A 22,048-nucleotide genomic window follows, 5' to 3' on the forward strand; every position below is an offset into this window, starting at 1 on the left:
AATGATATAACATGCAACACCTGGGAAAACTACAAGAATAGAGAAAGCTATCAAGGTAAAAGGAAAAAAAAACATGAAAGTTATTTTGGTTTGTTTAACAAAACAAGTGGGGGCCCTGACTGGCTCAGTTGTAGAGCATGTGACTCTTAATCTCAGGTTTGTGAGTTTGAGGCCAAGATTGGTTGTAGAGATTACTTAAATAAACTTAAAAAAAATTAGTAGGGCTTGCTTTATTATATATTGCTATCATCTACAAAATGAAATTGGAGTAATTATTCCTGTCTGCAGTCTTTATGTCTAATTATCAGGCAATTTAATCATTAATGTATGCAATTAATGTATCACAATGACCTTAACATCATAATCAAATAAAGCTTTTCAAAGAAACATATAAAGTTTAGTTTGTTTGGGTAGCCTAGTCATCTGTTAGTATAAAGAATAGTTGAGATTAGGAAAGTGGGAGATTCCCAGTAGATTCAATGCTGTCCTCACAAAAATACTTTTACTGTATTTCAAATAATATACCGGTATCTTGGAAATCATTGCCTTGAACAACTAATAAAAAAAATTACATTCCAAAGCTTAATTTCTATTTTTGTACATCTTTATTGCAGAGGTGACTAGTTTCAATAATAGCTCCATTTGAGGTTGAAACTGGAATTGGGTCAGTACCTGAGAATTACTTATTTATATGTCCTTTAATATGCATCTATTCTGGGCTGAATATTGTTTTAGGTACTGACTAAAAGGTAGCAGTACCTACTTATTACCATCTAGGCTTCAAAATGTAAAAATTGCCTTAGTATTCACCTGTCAATACTTAAGAAATATTTATACTTCTTTACCTATGGAAAAGGATGTATTACCTTGTATTAAAGTTAGATTGCTGGATTACTAATGGGCATTTAATGCTTTTTGAAAGGAAATTTCCCCAAACATAATAAATAGTAGGACAGAAGTTTATTATCTTAGGCTTAAATATTAAAACAATGTGTAAAGAAAAATCTTGTCTGAATGACCAACTTGTCACAGTATGATTTAGAAATTAAATGTGGATCTAAATCTTTATTATATGTAGTTGTCATTTGTTTTTATTGATCATTCTAATAGACTACGAAGCTGGAAGAGACCTTGGGTATCAATTTAAGAGGCAGAAACCGAAGGCCTCATTCTCATTCACTCATTTAGTCAACATTATTGAACACTTCCTAAGTGCCGTGTATTATCCAGGATGATGGAGTTACCATGCAGAGAGTCCTTCTCTCCAGAAATGGACAGGGAACTAGACAAACGAAATATTAATTTGTTGTGACAGGTGCTATGATAGGGATAATATTACCAGGTATCTGGGGAGTGCAGAAGAGGGCCATTCAACTAAGACTTTGACCTACGGGGAGACTTCTCATCATAGAAGGTGTTTCCACAATGAGCTAGTAACAACCAGGTGAAGAATGTGGTAAGAGCTTGTAGTGTATATTCCAAGTGTGGAGGCACGAGCTCGTATGACCCATTCAGGGAACTCTGGGAGAGGGCATGGGAGAGACCATCTATGAAACCAGACAGGGTTAGTCTGTACCTCATTCATTATAATGACATTTCTTCTGTTTTGGTGTTAAATTTATTTCTTCAGCGTTGGCTAGTTCACCCAAGTAGAATTTAACATCTGAACTATTGAAATGTAGGTTGGTTTTTCAGGTGTTGTTTTAAGCCATATTTTTGATCGTCTATTCTAGGAGTGCTGAAATGCTGTTTACCTCTGCATTTAACATGGTTGACCAGCCTGGTAGATCAAGCCAATGTTCTTGTGGGTATTTGAGGGCTATACATCAAATACTGATCCCATTTTCCAAAAGTTCACAGTTTACATACAGTCTCTATGTAATTAAAGTAGAAAGTACAAAGTGCTGCAGGGGAAGTACTGGGGAAGCGTTGTGCAGTCTTAGAATGGGAGGTCGCTTCCGTGGATGGTGCCTGGGCCACACCTCAGATGGACAAAGTGAATGTGGCTGATGACCAGGCTTCAGGGAAGAAATTTTTTTTTTTTTAATTTTTTTTTTATTACCCAGGTGATTGGTTGCAGCCTGATAGAGAAACATTGATCTCTGGGAATTAGGGGGCTTTTTGGAGGTGGTAGTGTTCTTGTTGGACTTGAGAGAATTTAGGTTTGAGCTGGGCCTTGAATTACAGGAATTTGGATGTGTGGGTATGGTGGTAAGATGGTTACTGCTGAATGAAGGTTTACCCTTAGAAAGGATAAAGAAGAGAAAGTCTGAGTGAGGTTTAGGGAAAGATGATCACAGCCTAAGGAACAATGAGGGAGGGCCTTTTGAAGGAGAGAGTAGGAGAGTGCTTAAAGGTGCGTGCAGGAGATGCAGCTGGAAAGGCCATCAGGATGGACACTGAGTCCTTATAGGAGCTCAGTTAATCCTCTGGAGACCTGATGGGAAAGAAAGCTGTTCACTGCATTTAAGGACAGAGACTCTTAGAAGTTAGATTATTGAGCTAGAGTTATGAAGCTAGGAAGCAGGGAGGGTGTGTGGGCATTGGTCCAGGATGTGATCCATCTAGCCATGATGCTACACTGCCTCACAGATGGTCTTCAGTGGAAGCTTTAGGAGTTTGAACTATATTAATTTTTCTTGGATAATATGGGTAAACTTTAGACAGATTTGAATTTTAATTTAGTTGGATTACCACTTATTTGTAAAAGCTAACTGGTTAGCTCCTAACAAATATTCAGAAAATCTCAAATGTTGAATTTTATACTAGCTTTTTAGTCTTTTAAGATAAATTTCATTTTTTTTTCTTTTACCATGTCTTAGAAAAGACCTAAATTGAATAGTTTTTTTGGTTGTCTGTTCTTGTGTGCCACAGATATTATACCCCATGGGGGATTTTTGAGACTCGCCTTTCTGTAGAAGCTCTTTTCAAATATACCTAAGAAAAGCAGTTCTCTGAGAAAGTTAGAAAGCAGCTAGATAGTCTTACTTCATTGATTGGAGGCTAAGGGTTCCCCTACTTGTGGGCAGCAACAATAAAACTGACAATTGATTTTGTGTAAAGTGTATCAAATGTCACTTCTAGAGGATTTTTTTTTTAAACAAATTCTTTGCTTTCTGAAGGAAAGAAATAATCTTTTCCTAATACAAAGCCCCACCAACATGGGAATTCTTTACAAGATGTGATTTATGGCAATATTCTTTTTTTTTTTTAAAGATTTTATTTATTTATTTGACCGACAGAGATCACAGGTAGGCAGAGAGGCAGGCAGAGAGAGAGGAGGAAGCCGGCTCCCTGCTGAGCAGAGAGCCAGATGCAGGGCTTGATCCCAGGACCCTGGGATCATGACCTGAGCCGAAGGCAGAGGCTTCAACCCACTGAGGCACCCAGGCCCCCCTATGGCGTGCCCCTATGGCAATATTCTATAGATCACCTTCAGTCTTTTTCATACTAATTATAAGGGATAACGTAAAGGAATGTTTTTTTCTTGTTTGTATGTTTTTGAATGTTTGTTAATCAACTAGTGACATTGATGGTAATGACAGCTATTTTTTATTCAAAGTGTATTTTCTCCTCCAGGAGCATTGCCAGCTAGTTTGCAAACATCTCATATCCGTAATTCTTTTTTTTTCCCCCTAGGATTTTGTTTATTTGTTAGAGAGAGAGAGAGAGCACAAGTGGGCAGAGTGGCAGGCAGAGGGAGAGCAGGCTCCCCACGGAGCAGGGAGCCCAATGCAGGGCTCAATCCAAGGACCCTGAGATCATGACCCGAACCGAGGGCTGCCGCTTATCCCACTGAGCCACCCAGGCGCCCCTCGTGTCTGTAATTCTTACAAAGACAAATTTGAAGCTCTGATGGACTTCTTTGAGTGGGGAGTAGTAACTGCCATCTCTTGTTTGTCCAGATTAGTTGGTCGTTTACAGAAAACACTTAGGATCTACAGTATTGACTGTTTAGAAGGAAAAAACAGCCTTTGCTAATCACTGATGAAACACCAGGTCAGTGTCTCCTGATATACAGTACTGAGTCCTGTGATGTTGACTGTTACCTTGGAAGGCTGGTGTATCTTTTGCTTTCTTTCTTTCTTTTTTTTTTTTAAGATTTTATTTATTTGAGAGAGAGAACACAACTGGGGGAGCGGCAGAGGTAGAGGGAGAAGCAAGTTCCCCCCTGAGCAGGGATCCTAATGTGGGGCTTGATCCCAGGACTCTAGGATCATGACCTGAGCCGAAGGCAGACACTTAATAGACTGAGCCACCCAGGTGCCCCAGGATGATCTATCTTTGTAAAGGAAAAATCCTATAGTTCTTTCCGGCTGTGTGTTTCTTTCCTGTGTGTCTCCTTAACTACGCAAACAGAACATTTCACCTCTAGTCACCAGATGTGTAGGGGTTTTTACTGACACCAGAACAGTTCTCTGCAACACCAGCTGGGTGTCATACAGTTAAGCTCAAATCTGACACTACCTGAAGGTAGCACCAGATTCCATAGGTAAATAAGGGCTCATTTCTGCAAGTCTGACCGCCATACCCTCCTACTTCACATGCCAGTTGCAAGTAGTTGGTCCCCAGGTTACCCACACCTTCTGTCCAATTTGGCTGCAAATTGGAGGTTCCCATGACCCCACCTTTGGTTTGACTAATTTACTAGAGAGGCTCACAAAGCTCAAGGAAACACACATACCAGTTTATTAAAGACTGGATTAAGAATACAATTGAACAGCCAGGTGAAGAGAAACATAGGATGAGGTCTCAGAGGGCCCTGAGTGCAGGAGCTTCTTCCCCATGGAGCTGGGGTGCATCACCCTTCTTCTGTGGTTGTGTTAACCCACCGGGAAGCTTTGCAGACTCCATGCTATTGAAGTTTTTATGGACGCTTCCTCATGTAGGCATGATCAATTAGTAGCAACATTTCCAGCCCTTCTGTTCTCTAGAGAAGTGGGGTTGAGGGTGGGGTGGGACCAAAAAAAGCCCAAGTGTTTAATCATGACTTAGTCTTTCTGGTGACCAGCTCCCTTCAGGAGCCTTACAGGAGTCCATCCAAAGTCACTTCTTTAGAACAAACGATGCTTCTAGTGCTCTCATCACTTAGGAATTTTCAAGCATTTTAGGATGCCCGTGTCAGGACTGGGGTCAAAGACCAAATTTCAGAACAAGAGATGCTTCTAGTATTCCTACCATTTGGAAAATTACAAGGGCTCTAGGGGACAGGAACTAAGGGCAGAGGCCAGTATGTACATATTTTCTGTTATCTTGCAATCTTTGATACTTAGTCTGTTTGGTCTACTACAACAAAATACTATACACTGTGTAGCTTATAAGTAACAGAAATTTATTTCTCACAGGTTTGGAGCCAGGGAATTTCAAGACCAAGGTACTGGTAGATTCAGTGTCTGGTGAAAGCTTACTGGTTCACAGATGGCTGCCTTTTTGCCGTGTTCTCACATGGAAGGGGCAGGGGATCTCTCCGGGCATAAGGGCACTGTTTCCATTCCTTAGGAATCTTCATGATCTAATCGCCCAAAGACCCTGCCTCCTTATACTAACACCTTGGTTTTTAACTTAGGATTTTATTTTTTTTTTTTTAAGATTTTATTTATTTGTCAGAGAGAGAGAGAGAGAGAGAGAGAAACAAGCTCACCGCTGAGCTAGGAGCCCCATGCAGGACTTGATCCCAGACCCTGGGATCATGACCTGAGCTGAAGGCAGCAGTTTAACCTACTGAGCCACCCAGGCATCCCTAACTTAGGATTTTAATATGAATTTTGTGAGGGGGCATATGCATGCAGTCAGTTGCAGTATTATGCTGGAGAATGTTATTAACAATAGAAGCTCAACAGAATTCATGATTTCTTTGCCGTTATAATGAATACTTTTATAAGATTTAATATTTCATAGCATTTTAATTTAGAAATTATCTGCTGAGCACAACTAAAGCAATTCAGCTTGGCAAACCTGTGTCCTGTATATTGTGTAATTGTGAGCTTGAGTTAACTAATAGTAGTTAAGAGTATAAAAGCCTGGCTTGTGTGAAATGGATTGCAGTAATATGGGCAGACAGCGATACAGTGTTAGCTTCAGTTAATAAAGATTGGTTTATTGGGAGAAGTATCTTTGTAAGGATTCCTGGAATTCTGGACTGCAGGAGAGAGTGAAAATGGAGAAATCATGAAATAGAACAAGACTTATCAGGCATACTCTCGTCCCTCCTTGACATTTCCAGGTATGGTCATTGTTCTCTATTTCAAGCCTTTGGGCAGTATGAAATAAGTGCCTGGGCCTGAGCATTGATGGTGTGAAGCTCTGTTAGAAATCCCATTCACACCTTGGCTTCCAGGTGCAACAAGAGCCCCTTCAGCCTCCTGAGACCGGGTTGTGATGGTAGTTATGGGGCTGCTTTCATTTGTAGAGCCCTGGTCTTCCAAGAATCGCTTATACTCCCTACTTTTTAAAGCCTCTGGGTAAACTGTCCTGGATTAATACATTTCTTAACAATAAGGTCAGTTTCACTACAATGTCCAATCTGAGTTGGAATGTCATTCTGTTAAAGGAGAGTTCATGGGTGCTGAGTTATAGTGTTTTCTGAAAATGCTCTTTTGTCGTCTTGACAGCTACTTGAAAATAAAATGTTCAGTATAGATTAATGTGATAGTAATTCATGCTAATCTTCCTTCTCCACAAAAAAACCCCTCTGCATCACTTTTATTTTATTAATTTTTTAAAAGTTTAATTATTTTAGTGATCTCTACACCCAACATGGGGCTTGAACTCACAATCCCAAGATGGAGAGTTTTGTGGTCTTCCAACTGAGCCAGCTAGGCATCCTTTCCCCATTCTCGCCCACCACCCCATCATTTTTAGAATAAAGTCTAAAAAAGTCTCTGTAAACTCACTAACACTGCCATATGACTCTGAGGAGCCATCGCAAATGCTGATCTGCCTGCCTGGAACATTCCACCTTTCCTAATTTGTCTGGTATGAGTTTAAGAGATAAGAGATACTTAAAGATACCTTCTCAAACTTTAAGCACATCTTCCTCTTTTAAGCCCTCTTCATGTTTTGAGTGTTGTTTTAAACTGAGAGTGACTATAGTTGCAAGTAACAAAACCCAAGTAAATTTTGAACCAACATAATGACTTTATTGTCTTGTGGATCTTCAAAGTTCAGAAGTCAGATGGGCTTTAGAATTGAGTGATGTTGTCATTTGAGGGATGTTGTCAAAGACCTGGTTTTGTCCTTTTTCCCTCTATGTCTTGTACAATGTCAACTTTATCTTCAGGCTGGCATCCTTTCTTGGTTGAGGAAGGACACCTATGTTTCTGGGGCACTTGTTTCCAGAATGTCAGAAGAAAGAGCTGGCTGGATCAGGAGGGCCCTACAGTTCTCCCTGTTCACCTCTTTGGCCCTAATTGAGTTGTGTCCTCATCCATCTCTAACCAATGACTACGTTTAGGGCATAGGATTACACTTAGTTTAGTTAGGTTTGAGCCCCTTGCCTAAATCCTAGAGGCAAGAATGGGGGCAGCTGTCCCCAAGGTATACAGGCTGTGGAACCTGGGGAGGGGTTGGTAGCTATGTGGGGGTACACACAATGAAACTGAAGTAGTTACCAAGAGAACGGGGACTGATTTTGGTAAAAGGCAAACAAAGTTCATTACAGCAGTCTTGCCAGAGTTCTGTATCTCTTTTTGTGATTATTTGATTACTATTTTCCTGTGTTAACAGGTTGTATGTTCTGTGAGGACAGGGACCATGTCTGGTTTTTATTACAGTTGTTTCCTCAACACTTTGCATCTAGCTTTGCATGTGCTAGATGATTAATAAATACCAATAGCTGAACGAGTGAATCAATTGTATGAGCTCTAAATAACTTACTTGTAAATATTATTGGGTGACTTCAGATAGTTTCTACACAACAGCCATGCTTCCTTTTGGCCAACAGAATAATAATTTTGTTTGAGTGGCTGTGTGCCTAGTTCCTGGAAATGAATCATAATAGTCTAAAGTAGTCATGGTGATTCCATTCCCTTTTGGCCAGATACTCAGTTTTCTACCTTTCTTATAGCCAGAAGTAGCCACAAGACACAGATCTGGGTAATGATACAAGACGAAAGGGGCGCCTGGGTGTCTCAGTTGGTTAAGCGACTGCCTTTGGCTCAGGTCATGATCTCGGAGTCCCACATCAGGCTCCCAGCTCCATGGGGAGTCTGCTTCTCCCTCTGACCTTCTCCCCGCTCATGCTTTCTCTCACACACACTCTTTCTCAAGTGAATAAGTAAGATCTTTAAAAAAAAAAAAAAAAAAAAAAAGACAAGAGGAAGTTGGCTGGACGTTTTCTGAAAAAGATTTTGCTTCCTGTTAAAAGATAGGTATTCACAAGAGAGAGTTTGCTTATGCTATCTCTTCTTTCCTGCTTGGAATGCTAATGTGAGGACTAATGCTTGAAGATCAGCAGCCATCGTGGAACCATGAAAAAATCCTGCAAGAATGGCCAAGTGAATACAAGAGATTCCAACTTACCGCCTTGACTTTTCTGAGCTGGAACTAGGTACCTGTACCTGTAGACTTCATGATGAGTAGACAAAAATGTGTTTCTTTTAACTATTTGGACTTTCTTTTTTTTTAAAAAAGATTTTATTTATTTATTTGACAGAGATCACAAGTAGGCAGAGAAGCAGGCAGAGAGAGAGGGGTGGGGGAAGCAGGCTCTCCGCCAAGCTGGCTGCCTGTCCTGGGGCTCGATCCCAGAACCCCAAGATCATGACCTGAGCTGAAGGCAGAGGCTTAACCCCCTGAGCCACCCAGGTGCCCCAACTATTTGGACTTTCTTACAGTTCAACACATCTTGATACAGTAGTACCAAAAATAGTGTTTCATTCTTTCGGCCTTGCCAAAATTTTTTATTTGGAATTTATTGCATTTGTTAATTTAAGATAATTTCTCTGCTATTTGTGAAGCTTTCGGATTTTTTCCATGTAGTTTCTTCATATAAATCTGTTATGTGCATATGGAGGCGAAGCTTTCTTTTCCTTTTTTTTTTTTTTTTTTCCACCTCAGGAATTTTGTATAGCAGGGTCCCTCTCTAGAATAATCAGTCTTTTCCCATACTCTTCATTTGACTAGTGACTACATAGATTACATACATGTTCCATCTTCAGCAAGATGTTTCCTGGCCTCAATTTAAATTATTCCTTCTTAATTTTTATTATTCTTTCTTATAGCATCTTATTCTTGACCTTAACTTTTTGTTACATGAAATTATATTGCTGTGTAATTCTGAGACACTGGTTTAATGTTGACTCCTCCCATTCGAAGTTAGTTCCATGAGGGCAGGGACTAGATCTGTTTTGTCTTGTAGGCAACGTGCATGGTAAGTGCCCAGTAAACATTTGTCAGATGATTGGGTGGAAGAAAAGAAGACTGAAATCCTTAAATTTCTGCATCTTCCAGCTTCCTGCCTCATCACCACCAACAATTTTCGGCAACATGAGATGTTCAGTTCTGGCACAGAGTCTGTTACACTTGTTTAAAGGACATTGTTCCTGTTGGTCAGACTTTCCTTTTAGATTTTATAAGGGAAGGAGGGTAGTCACTTAGCCTATGAACTGCGCAAGTTCCTTGTCAGTTTCTTTAGAAGAGTAATACGTATTTTGGACACCTTTTCTTGTCTTAGGGTTTTTTCTCCCCGAATTTTGCATTATCTTAAACCTTATTGGCAGTATTTTTCTAATTTGACATCAAGAGCCTCTGGTAGCAAATGTTTTTATGTTTTAGGACACCCTGGAAGCATGGAAATGATTCTCATTTCAGCAGGTTATTGTGCTTGGTTACTAGTCAGTTAGAATCTGAATCTTCTTTCTAAAAAGTAGTCTCAGGAGAGGCCATGTGAATTATTGACACAAGCTATTGACTTGCAGTGGAGATGCTTTTAAATAAAATTTTTGAGTTTCAGCAGGCTGTAATCCTAGACTGTTGGTAATAGTTTTATTGTTTATAGGGAGAGTTACTCTGAACTTTTAAAAATTATTGTAAACACTGAGTATGTGAGTGACAGTAAGGGAGAAAACTTTACTAGGATTTTGTTGATTTGGTTATATTTCCCAGCTATCACAAAGCTTTTCCATATCATTTTAGGTAAGTCACTTAATTTGACAGTTGGGTGATGATATAATCCACTTCCTAATTCAAGATGCTGTTGGGATGGTTCAAAGTGGGTGTTGTTAAGTGGTGATTCTAGGACAAGGGGCATAAAGCTGAACTGCTTTGGGGAAACGGAGTTGTGTGGTTACCCTGTTTGGTACGATAGTCTGTGATGATGATGTTACTCTGCACACCCTGGTGTCTTAAGACCTTGCAAAATGAGGGAGGCCTTCCTTCTGCTGACAAGGCTCTAGATTGTTTTGTTTGTGCAGAGATAGGAATTACGAGAACCAAGATTCTGAAACTCCTCAAAGCCTCCATTGCCCTTTTTTATTCCTTACAGGATCCCTGCATCTTTCCTGCTTTCTGTTCAGAGGCGGGATTCTTCCATTTTCTCGATTGTTCTGGATCCCCAATTTGCTGTGGTTTCATCAGCCATAGGAGATTGGAGGTGAGGGTTTGGTGCAGTGAAAGTTTTTTCCACTTTAGGGTTGAGTCTCTGTGTGTGACTAATGGGCTATACTAAGGTGTGGAGGTAAGGCAAGGGTTCTACTTCTACTGTTTTACTTAATAGGGAAACTGGGTTCATGGTTATATCTAATCATAGTCTTATTTTATGTTGTTTGGACTTCTAGACAAAAGCTCCTAAATATTAATAGGAACATAAAAAAGCAATGGGACATTTCAGAACAGGAGATTTGTGCACTCTTGGGTTTTCTTCCTCTGTTGCAGCTTTGCAGCCTGTTCCTTGGAAGGGGCCATAGTCCAGCTGTACCTGGGTTAAGACAGCTAGTCTGGAAACTCAGTCGGCCCCCACGAGAAGGAAGAAAGATCAAATGCCAGTGTGATGTGGTCCTGAGCTTCATGGCACAGATTTTCCTGAGAGTCACAGGCCATGCTGCTTAACAGTTAGTTCTCTTTCTCTCCAACCATTTCCATTCCTTTTTTAGGCTGTGCAAAAGACATCTGACATAACTTTCTTTTTTTTTTTTTTTTTTTTTTTTTTAAAGATTTTATTTATTTGACAGAGAGAGATCACAAGTAGGCAGAGAGGCAAGCAGAGAAAGAGAAAGAGAGAGGAGGAAGCAGGCTCCCCGCCCAGCAGAGAGCCCGATGCGGGACTTGATTCCAGGGCCCCGAGATCAGGATCCAGGATCCCCAGCCGAAGGCAGAGGCTTAACCCACCGAGCCACCCCGGCAGCCCTGACATAACTTTCTTACTTGGTTCTCATACTAATTGAATGAACTAGACATTGTTACCCCAGTTTTACCAAAAACCCTGAGGCTTAAAGAACTTAAAATAAGTGGCCCCAGTTCACACAACAGATTTATATTTGAACTGTTTGTTTCCAAGATGGTTGTATTTTCCAGATTGTATCATGCCATATTGATTTGGTGGTAAAAGAGCAGCCTTGAGAAACCAGCAAATAATTCACATAGATACTTATTTTCATCCTCTAATAACACTAATAACACTGTTTTTAGCATCCTCTACAGTGTTTTATTTACCTCTGTGTGAGCTCTCATTCTCATTGTCCCAGGGTTGGGTTATTTGGCTTTCTGTTTGGTTCTTTGCTTAAAAAAGTACAATTAGTGTGTAAATGCTTAAATAAATATGATTAGAGTGAATGATCATTACTTTGCATACAAAATGTATTCAATATTTGCTATTTGATCAGTAATTTGAGAGAATTTGTACTTTGGTTTTATATTTTGCTAGAATCTCTCTGGACCTGTTTTTTTCAACATTGCAGTGTCAGGTTTTTTTTTTTTTTTTTCCCTCCTAGAAATGCTGTACTGCAGGTTCTGCAATTTTAGAATGAGGAATATGAATTTTAAAAGATTCATGATCCTGTCTGTTAACTCAGAGCAGTGGTTTCCAGTCCATGTATAGACAAACTGTGGGATCCAGAGAAAGAAAAGGCACATGAATCCGTATGTTTCCAATGTGCTTGTCGTCTCATTTTTCAAACACATGCACATAGTATAGTGATGGGAAAAATATGCAGTGATAAAAAGCTACTGTGACTTATTAATGCTTTTAAGTAGTTTTGAGTTTTATGGTGTTAGTTGCTGAGAGAGTGGATCTTGAAAATTCATCACAAGAAAAAGTTCTTTGGTAACTATACATGAAGGTGATTGTTAACTAACTAGACTTACTGTGGTGATCATTTTGCAATATCGAATTACTATGTTGTACCTGAAACTAATGTACTGTTATATGTCAATTGTACCTCAATAAAAAAAAAATCAAATTACTGTATCCCAGGCTCTTGTTATCATTAAAGGAATTAATAATTCAAAGCATTTAAAATAGGACTGGATTCATAGAAAATGCTGTAGAAGATTAGCTGTTGTTATTTCTGATTTTAGGGTGGAGAGCCTGGCGTGATTAGCTACTCTGAGTATAGATTTTCGTTAGGAACTAAACATCCTTTATCATTGGGTAGCCATTCATTCATTCAATATCAATCTTTAAAAAAATATATGTCTGATCTTGTGGAGATTAGATGATTTTTCAAAGTTAAAATTTATTCTTAGACTGAAATAGGTTGGGAACCCCTGGTCTGGTCATAGTAATGTCAGAATGTGTCTGCAGTGTTAACCATTATGTTTCTGTCTCTTGCATGGCTTCAGAGCACATTCCCAAGCCCTGCATGTGGCAGAAACATGTCCTGTCATCACTCAGTGGACTTTTCACTGTCCTAGGTCAGGTCAGTCTTGGCTTCTGCTCTTTTGTAAGTAGAAGCAATCAGTCAGTTCCACCTAGTTTACCGCTAATTGCCCTCTAATTTTGTCTATGTGCTGGACACTATCTTATTAGCAGATAGATGTGACAATAAATGATTAGATTGTACTTTGCATAGCATTCAATAAATATTTGCCAATACACTGATCATCAATTCAATGGAGTTTTTGGCTAGGGCTATAGTTTCATGATTTACTCCTGTCCCTTGATTTTCTGACATCTTTCCTCTCAAAACTGGGTTTCTTTCCTGCTGCAGGATGCTTGTGTTTGAAGCTAAGTAATGTGAATTTTAAGATGTGGATGTCTGTCTTCTGAGGGCTCAGGTTTCTCCCGCCACCCTGCTGGTTCCTGGTCTGTGGCTCATCAGCTCCCATGGCCCTTGAAGGGACTAACTACTCCTGGAGTGCTTACTCAGCTGGCTGTTTTATGGGTTATCTTATCTAGTACTCATCATGGTCCTATAGACCGAGGAGACAAAAATGGTAAGTGGCCCAGCTAGGATTCACAGTTAAGCATATTTTATTGACTCAACTGCCCCCAGACTCTTAGCTTTTAAGCATTTCTCTAACTCTGCTGTTCCTGTCTTCCCGCTATTCCCTTCGCTATCAGGGCTGCACGATTGTTTATTCCCACCAGAACTTGGAATCTATGGGATGTTCCACTTTTTTATTGTGCCACACCTGTTTCATATCCTTGCTTCTTCCCTCCTTATCCAGCCCAGGCTTCTTGTTCACTGCTTAATGTCATCTCATTGGTCTGCTTCAGACCAGTCGAGTTCTCAGTCCTAATGATTTCCCTGCTCTGCTTTGTTGATGTGCTTTCATTAGTGGAATTGAGTAACAGTGTAAGGAAGAAACAAGGCAAGCATCTGTACACTTGGCTTCCCACTGGGTATTTTTGCCTGTGATTCAGCAATACTGCGTCTGTAACCAATGTATGTTGAACTAGCATGGGATATAGGTCACACACATTCCCCCCACTAGTACTTATTGAAGATTGTGTTCAGTGGCCTAATCATTCCCTGCTTTGGCTGAAAACTTACTTCTTCCTTTACCCACTCCTTCTCCAAAGAGCCCTGTGATTGGAAAAGGCGGTGCTGTGTATATGGCTTTTTCCTCCTGCTGTAGGTATCCTTTCCCCCTGAGCTGGGAACTTTACTGGGCTATTATTGTTGATCACTGCGTCATAATTTTCCTGGAGCATGGTCTGCTCGTGATTTGCAGACTCAAATATGTCTTAATTCTAGGAGGGAGGTTTTTCTGTGATGTTTTCAAATATTTTCCTGTTTTTGTTGTTGTTGTTAGGAGTGCCAATAATATGAAGTAGACCTTTTGTCTTATGTGTCTTCCATTTTCTTTCTGGTCATTTTTGTATTTTTACTCATTTATGTTTCCTTTTGTAAGGCTTCTCAGACCTGGCCTCCCTGTCCCTGACAGGTTTTTATTTGTGTTTATTTAACATCTTGTTACTTCTAACTCATTTTGTGTAAGTTTCGTTTTTCTCTCCTATTTCTTGAGCTATATCAACTCACTTTTTATCTTCTGTTGTTTTGTAACCTTTTTAAAAAAAATCTTTTGTAAATCTTCCCTGACCCTCACTAAGACTAGTTTTTATCTTATTTTTAAAGTTTATTTCTTTTTTAAGATTATAATGTATTATTTGTTTCGGGGGTAGAGGTCTGTGATTCTTTAGTCTTACACAGTTCACAGCACTAACCATAGCACATACTCTCCCTAAAGTTTATTTCTGATTCCTTGGTGTGGGGTAGCAGTTTGGTCTGAACACTTTCTTCGTTTCTTAACCCACTGAGCCACCCAGGTGCCCCTACTGTCTTTGTTTCTTAGAGCAATTTCTCTTTGGTGAACATTTTCTTTTTCTTTTCTTTATATTTTCAATTTTGTTTTCATTCATTAGTTTCTTTGGATAGTTTCTGTTTTGTTTCTTTTCTGATAGTTACTTGTGTCTGGATCAAGGCAGTGTCTCTGCCAAAGAACAGCCACTCTGCAGCCTCAATTCAGGGCTGGTTATTTCCTTGTCTGAGCCCACTTCAGTTTTGGATGTTCTGGACAGTGTGCTTTGTGTTAAACCTCTGTATTTTTTAATGCGGTGAGTGCTGGTTCGTTTGTTTCCCTTCATCTTAGCCCTGCCTCACCATGGCAGTGACTCACAGGTAGGTTCTAGACGTTAAAGATGGTTGAGTGTCTTTGCTGTTCCTTCTCCTTCCTTCAGCTCCACTTTCCCCTGAGTTCATGTTTATAACACGTACATATGTCATTCTATTGCTTCACAAAGAATACTGGCCTAATTTTCCTGTAGGATAACAATCAGGACCTTTTGCTCTTTAGAATGTGACTTGGAGCTCCCTCTCTCCTGTTCATCACTACTCCCTCCTTTGCTCCCCAACACTCCTCATCCTGAGCTCCCAACTTGCTCAGGGTCTTCACACTCTTACGCCGCTGGTCCTGTGCACGTGTGGTCTCTCCACAATATGGAAATTCGCCATCGAGATCATGGGTGTCCTGGTCGATACTTAATAAGCAATGTTTATGGGAGGAGTGCCTGTCGTAGTGTTTGGCTGTGGTTGGTGTATTTATACATTTATACCCAATTTCAGGCCACTGTCAAAAAGCCACCAAATGCAGAATTGAGAAGAGATGTGTCCAGTCTTTGATGATGTTACTGAGAATTCACTCTTTGTGAAATCTTTTCTGTTCTTCCTCTGTGTAGAGCGAGTCACCTCCTTCACAGCCCTCCAATAACCATTTAGTCTTGAATTCTGGGTGGGAACTTCTATATCTCTCCCTCTGATTGTCTGGGGATCTGTGAGCTCCTTGAGGGGTATGACCAATTCTTAGTTACAGTGCCAGATACTCAGTAAGCCTTTGAATAGCCACGTCAGTGTGTCATTGATATTGGTTGTAATGTTTCAGATGGGAGCATGTAGATGGATCTTTGTAGATCTGTTGTTTCTAATGAAAAAAATAAGCCAATGATGTTTGTGTATTATTTTCTTATATACCTTTATTTATCTATAATATACTTTTTATTTTGGTCATGATAATAATTGTACAAAATGGCCTGTTAGTTGCAGGATTTAACAGGCGTATAAATCAAGAAAACTGGATGAGATTTTTTTCCTGTTAACTATAGTTATTTATGAATTAATGTTTGTTATTTTCTTATATATGTCCTGTCTCATACTTCTTATATTGGTCATGATAACAATTGTACAAAACTGTCTAAATGTTGCTAGATTTAATAAGTCTATAAATCAAGCAGAAAACTGGCTGAGTTTTTCTTTTTTCCTGTCAATCAGTTACAATTGTTTGTGAATTGATTAGACATCTCAGCTTTCCTATCATTTAGTTGTAAAAGTGTTTGATCCAGATTTCCTGTATCAGTCTTCTAATTTAGCACAGTTTGCTGCTCAGTAACCAATCATTGAGTCCCCTTTGCGACCTGGTCAGATGATGACAGCCCCAGAATTTTAAAGGGTATTACAGTTCATAGTACATAAAAGAGTAAGAAATGAGTCTATGCTATTACCATTCTTACTGTTTTTTCTCTTTAATACATTTCCATTAGTTTTAAGGTTTAGACATTGGGAATGTTGCATAGGGCATGAAGTCAGTATTTAGTAGAAATATTTTGTATCTTACCCTCTTCTCTGTCTAGTTTCCCCATTACCCCCAAAGGGAACCACTATCCAAAGATACTTTTTTTTTTTTTTTTTAAGATTTTATTTATTTATTTGACAGAGAGAGATCACAAGTAGACAGAGAGGCAGGCAGAGAGAGAGAGAGGGAAGCGGGCTCCCTGCTGAGCCGAGAGCCTGATGCAGGCCTCTATCCCAGGACCCTGAGATGAAGGCAGTGGCTTAACCCACTGAGCCACCCAGGTGCCCCAAAGATACTTTTCTAGCGTTTTTTGATTGGCTTGTCTGTGAATTTTTGCTCTCAGGCTTTGAGAGTTGTCTGATTCATGAAGAGGAAATATTTCAGAGGCATGATTTATCAGAAACTTCATGACCAGAGATCAAAACATAGGTGGGGCAAGGGAAATAAAACCTGATTTACTGAACATCCACTTTGTGCTATGCCCTTTCCATACATTTGCATTTGCACTTGAGTTTTTATGAGAACTCTGACTCTGATGGCACTTTTCCCATCTAATAGATAAATTAAGGCATACAGAGTGTGTGATTTACTGCAGTGTTGAAGCAAAAATTTCACCTAACGCCATAAGACCCTAAAGCCACAGGGGTCTGCTTGCTCTAGGATTTGGATTTCTTCTTTGCCCTTCAGCTAGGCATTCTGTTCTCCTCTGGGAATAGCGCTGAAGCAGTTGAACCATTCTTTGCTCTGACATTCAGATCCATCAGTTCTGTCTTTTCCATAATTAAGCATCACTGGCAATTTTGTGAAACAAGTAAGCTATGATCCTTCTCCACAAGTTGGCCGTGAGAGATCTTTGTTACAGGCTTCAGGAAAGTATGGACGTTGTACTATGGCTGTGAAGCTTTGAGAAATAATTTATTGAATGTGTCTTATGCGTGAGGAGATGAGCTACTGGATGCCTCTCTTCTTGATTGCCCAAGTCCCAGAGGTTGACACAGCTCTCATTTTTGAATACCTGCTATACTGCTGTTTTACATGTAATTCATAGTAATCTTGATAGAACCCTGATGAGATGGAGTGGGTGCCAGTTAACCTCTGGGAAAAGAGGCTGAAAGAATGTCCTCAGTGGGTCAGGGCTCTACAGCTAGCTAACAGTGGAATGGGGATTCGAACTTTAGCCCATCTGTGTGTAAGCTCAGGCTCTCTCCTCTCCCATGAGCTGCCTCCCACTCATACTTGTTTCTAGGAGAGAGACTGGCATTTGAGTCATCTGAGCAAACTCAGAGGTCAGATCTGTCTTTATCTGAACTTGTTCCCCACTGGTTGTTCCCAGCTCACATTACCTGACATTGCAGATGGATAACCTCTCGGTTTTGTTAACCCACTGGTTCTCTGGCCTCATATTATGCATCTGAGAACCGTTACAAACTACCAGTATTCTCTTCCACTTACATCAAGTCCATCATAAATCCTAAGCATGGGGCCCAGTAATAATATATTTAAAAAGTGTCAGGGGTCTAATGTGTCGCCACGGTGGAGGACCATTTCATCAGCCTCAAGTCAGACAGCTGTGTGAAAGAGCAGGTGGGATCCATCCATGTTTATTGCCCCTGTGCAGGTGTGGCATTGCCATTTCTTGCCAGCACTGTGGTGGGGAAGCCCTGAATGGATGATGTAAATATGTCCTCACATCCCAGTGGTCCAGGAACAGCTTACATGACTATGGGCTAGGTGTATTCAAAGTTTCCTTTGGTAAGCCCCTTTTACAAGATGGAGAACCTAGTTTTAAGCAAAGATAAATCCTGTACTTGAATTTTGCCTCCCTAAAGCAGATTTTAGAATTGATCCTGTCCATAATCTTGAAATACGTGACAGTTAACATTACACCAAGACTTCCTGCTGCCCCATTTAACCAGTCTTCTTGTGATCTATGTGGCTTATTCTTTCAAACCCCCACAGCAGATCAATAAAGTAAAATCTGGTTTTGCATTTACAGAGACCTGAATTTATATCTTATCAGCTGTCGTTGATCTGGTTTTAGCAAAACTTTCTGTGGAAGATGTGAAAGATGTGAAGATAATTTCAAGAGTCTTCTGAGAGTGGCCAGTATTGCTTCTTACTTTTTGGCAAAATAGTTTTATTAAATGCCATTTTGACTGATCTCAGCAATTAATTAAAAATGAAATTTTCACATGAAGAGATATTTGTAATAAGAATGATTTTATGGAGAAATCGAGATAATTTAAAAAATGATTATCTAAAAAGTGCTCATAGCCTTCCCAGAGCTATATGCTAGTTGAGGTTAAAATGATATAGATCATCTTTTGGAACCTAAAGCCAAAACATGTACAATCCAAGCCTGGGTTAAACAACCCTTGACAATTTGAGCACCTGTATGAGAACTCTTGGCCTTAGCACCTGTGGAGTTTGTGAGCTCTTGGTCTGGAGCAGAGGCTCTTGGTCTAGGCTGCACATTACAGTCTCCAGGAGCTTGTGAAACTTAATGTCAGGTCTCCTCCCAAACTTAATGTCAGGTCTCCTCCCACAGCGGTCAAATAAAAATCTCACGGTGGCGCCTTAACACAGATCTTTTTTAGCAGCTTTCCTGGTAATTCAATCAAGATTGAGAGCCATCGGCGCTTAGTACTGCCACCTATAGGTGTGACAGATGAAGACGCAGTCATTGCCCATTACCGATTTTGGAATTTTGCAAGGCTGACCTTCTGAAATGTTTGAGGGCAAAGACTTTTTCTTATTCTGTTTCTTAGCACCTCTTCTAAGGGCACAGTAAATATTTGTAAATTAGTTTTATTTCTTTTAAAGCATTCCATATTTCAAGTTGTTCTCTTGATAAAACTGATTATTTCCCCCAGATAAGCATGGCCCTATGTGCACACATATTAAAATGAAGACACCCACCTCCCACCCCCCACACACCAACAAAACAAAATAAAACAAAACAAAAAACCTAAAACAAAACCCAAAAACAAATCCAGGAGATTTTAGGAGATTTAAAGCAAGGGAGGCCTAGTGTGTTACTGGCTGGTAGAATAGGAGGGATTCCTTCCTGATCAAGTGATGTCTGTCTGTCCAGAAACTCCCCAGGGCTTTGGGAGAACCCTGAAGAATCTCTCTGATCTGTGTATTCCTGTCTCTATAATAGGCAGCACAGGAACAAATACATGTTATTGTTAATATTTTCAAATAAAATCTGTGCTTCTCAAATGCGTGCTCAGTATACTCCTAAATCAACTTTAGAATACCATAAGGACAAAGCATTTATCCTCTTGTGATGTTTAAGCCTAATACCTACAAAAGCTACTTTGTAATTAACTTTGCCTTTTTTATATTCATTGATCATATGGTGGCTGCAAAGCAGGATAAACGCACAGGTAGTGGATTTAGTTTAATGTAACTCAAAGCTTTTTGCATTTGTAGACAAGGGCTGGCTCACAATACTTTCTTTAGATTAACTGATATCTGTCACATGTAGATATTCAACTTTTTTGGAAGACTTCAACCAAAACATTAAATGAAGTTGTAATTAGAATTGCAAAGTGGTTTGCTATTAAAACAAGCTGAATTGACCCAGGAGGTTTTAGAATGACTGTACTTTTTAGTTACATTTTCCTTGTTTTTTAAAAATTTATTTATTTGTTTATTAAGTGTAATTGATATACAGTGTTATATTATTTTCACACATGCAGTCTAATGATTTAACAATTTGCCAGTGCTTATCAGTTACATTTTTTTAAAAAAGATTTTATTTATTTATTTGACAGAGAAAGATCACAAGTAGGCAGAGAGGCAGGCAGAGCAAGAGAGAGGAGGAAGCAGGCTCCCTGCCGAGCACAGAGCCCAATGGGGGGGACTCGATCCCAGGACCCTGAGATCATGACCTGAGCCGAAGGCAGCGGCTTAACCCACTGAGCCACCCAGGCGCCCTATCAGTTACATTTTTAAAGAGAAGGAAATAGATACCAATTCCAATTGGGTTGTCATATATATATTTTTTTTTTAGTTACAACAAACCTCTTTTATTTACCAGAAAGATACAAACTGGAAAGCAAAGAAAAATGTGATAAAAGTTGTTAAAGGTAAGGAATTCTGATTTCCAAATGCCTTATACATTTGTCTTTAAAGTCAGATTATTTCCCAAGTGATCTCTGTAGAGTAGAAAAGGTGCTAGCCATATTGAAGCTAAACTTTGTTTTTATGTAGTAGCACACTATCAGAAATACCATGTTTAGAAGTGGATATACTTAGGATATGAAAGATATGCGTGGACTTTTTAAATTGAATTTCTATGTATTGGAACTTATTCATGATACAGAAGAACACGTGTTTTTTCCTTGCTTAGCATTATTTCAATATTTCTTTCAATAAAATCCCAGCATCACATTGTCAGTGTTTATGCCTAGACTCTCATTTTGAGGAATACCCTTGTGCCTTGCCCATTGTGGATATCTCCAAGTAATACCGAGACAAGTTTGAACACAGTAGGTACTTGTGAGTTGGTATCTTGTATCCTGTTTGGACTAGAACCCTAATCTTTTAAAATAATTTTTCCTGGGGCACTTGGGTGGCTTAGTGGGTTAAGCCTCTACCTTCGGCTCAGGTCATGATCTCTGGGTCCTGGGATTGAGCCGCTCATGGGATCTCTGCTCAGCAGGGAGACTGCCTTCCTCCTCTCTCTGCCTGACTGTCTGCCTACTTGTGATCTCTGTCTGTCAAATACATAAATAAAATCTTTTAAAAAAAATAATTTTTCCTTAAAGTTATACTTTATGTGTAACTAATCTAAATTATAATTTAAAGTAAAGCCGCCATCAGTTGCTGACATTTTCCAGCTCTAGCAGTATGATTGTGAAGTGGGTGAAGTGTACTGAACCTAGCCCTGGAGTGTCTGCCTTCAGCCTGCTCTGCCGCAGCTGTGTGACCTGGGATCAGGTTACCTTTTCCTACTTAACTCTCTTCAGTCCAGAATGGAACCAAAATCGTCTGTTCTCTCCCTGCTTCTAGGGACAGTCTGTAGAGATTAGGAGTGTGTTCTCACTATTTTGTGCTATAAACTGAGTATTTGTTCCCCTCACTCCGCAGTTCCCATGTTGCAGTCCTAATTCCCAGAGTGGTGGGGCCTTTGGGAGGTGATTGGGTCATGAGGGCAGAGCCCTCATCCTTAGGATTAGTGCCTAATAAAAGGGCCCCCAGAGAGCTCTGCTCCTACTTGTGAGGGCCTATTTAGCCAGAGCTTCCATCGGGTTAATCAGTGATTTTGTGGTTTATGCAGTAAAACTTAAACTGACCCTGCCCCTCCCTCAGGGAACTTACTTGAAAGCAAGTTAGGGAAATCAGTCCCAGGTAACAAAGCTCAAATACAAGGGCCAGGTGGAGACATCCAATCAGTAAGGGCACACACTGTCTCCCTAGCTACTGAGGAGTGTGGGCCCTGCCTTTTGGTTGCCAGTTCTGACCAAGGTGATAGGCTAGTTCAAATATCTACTGGGGTAAATTGTAATTCAATTGGCCACGCATGTGTGAC

The 22,048-nt window shown here is 39.9% G+C and overlaps 1 protein-coding gene across 11 annotated transcripts in view; it reads left to right on the top strand.

The window, feature by feature from the left end:
* FARS2 (phenylalanyl-tRNA synthetase 2, mitochondrial) overlaps positions 1–22,048 on the top strand; it is a 529,842-nt gene that overhangs the window by 1,897 nt on the left and 505,897 nt on the right. For 3 of the 11 annotated variants that reach the window (XM_045066960.1, XM_045066961.1, XM_045066967.1), the window contains exon 2: positions 10,484–10,591. The exons of the other annotated variants lie outside the window; for them this stretch is intronic. The gene's annotated coding sequence lies outside the window, so the exon portion shown is untranslated. The remainder of the gene's footprint in view (positions 1–10,483; positions 10,592–22,048) is intronic. 11 annotated transcript variants of the gene reach the window in all.

The sequence above is a fragment of the Mustela putorius genome, unplaced genomic scaffold (genome assembly GCF_011764305.1).
Source record: "Mustela putorius furo isolate JIRA1106 unplaced genomic scaffold, ASM1176430v1.1 tig00003870_pilon_pilon_pilon, whole genome shotgun sequence".
In the NCBI taxonomy this organism is placed as follows: Eukaryota; Metazoa; Chordata; class Mammalia; order Carnivora; family Mustelidae; genus Mustela; species Mustela putorius.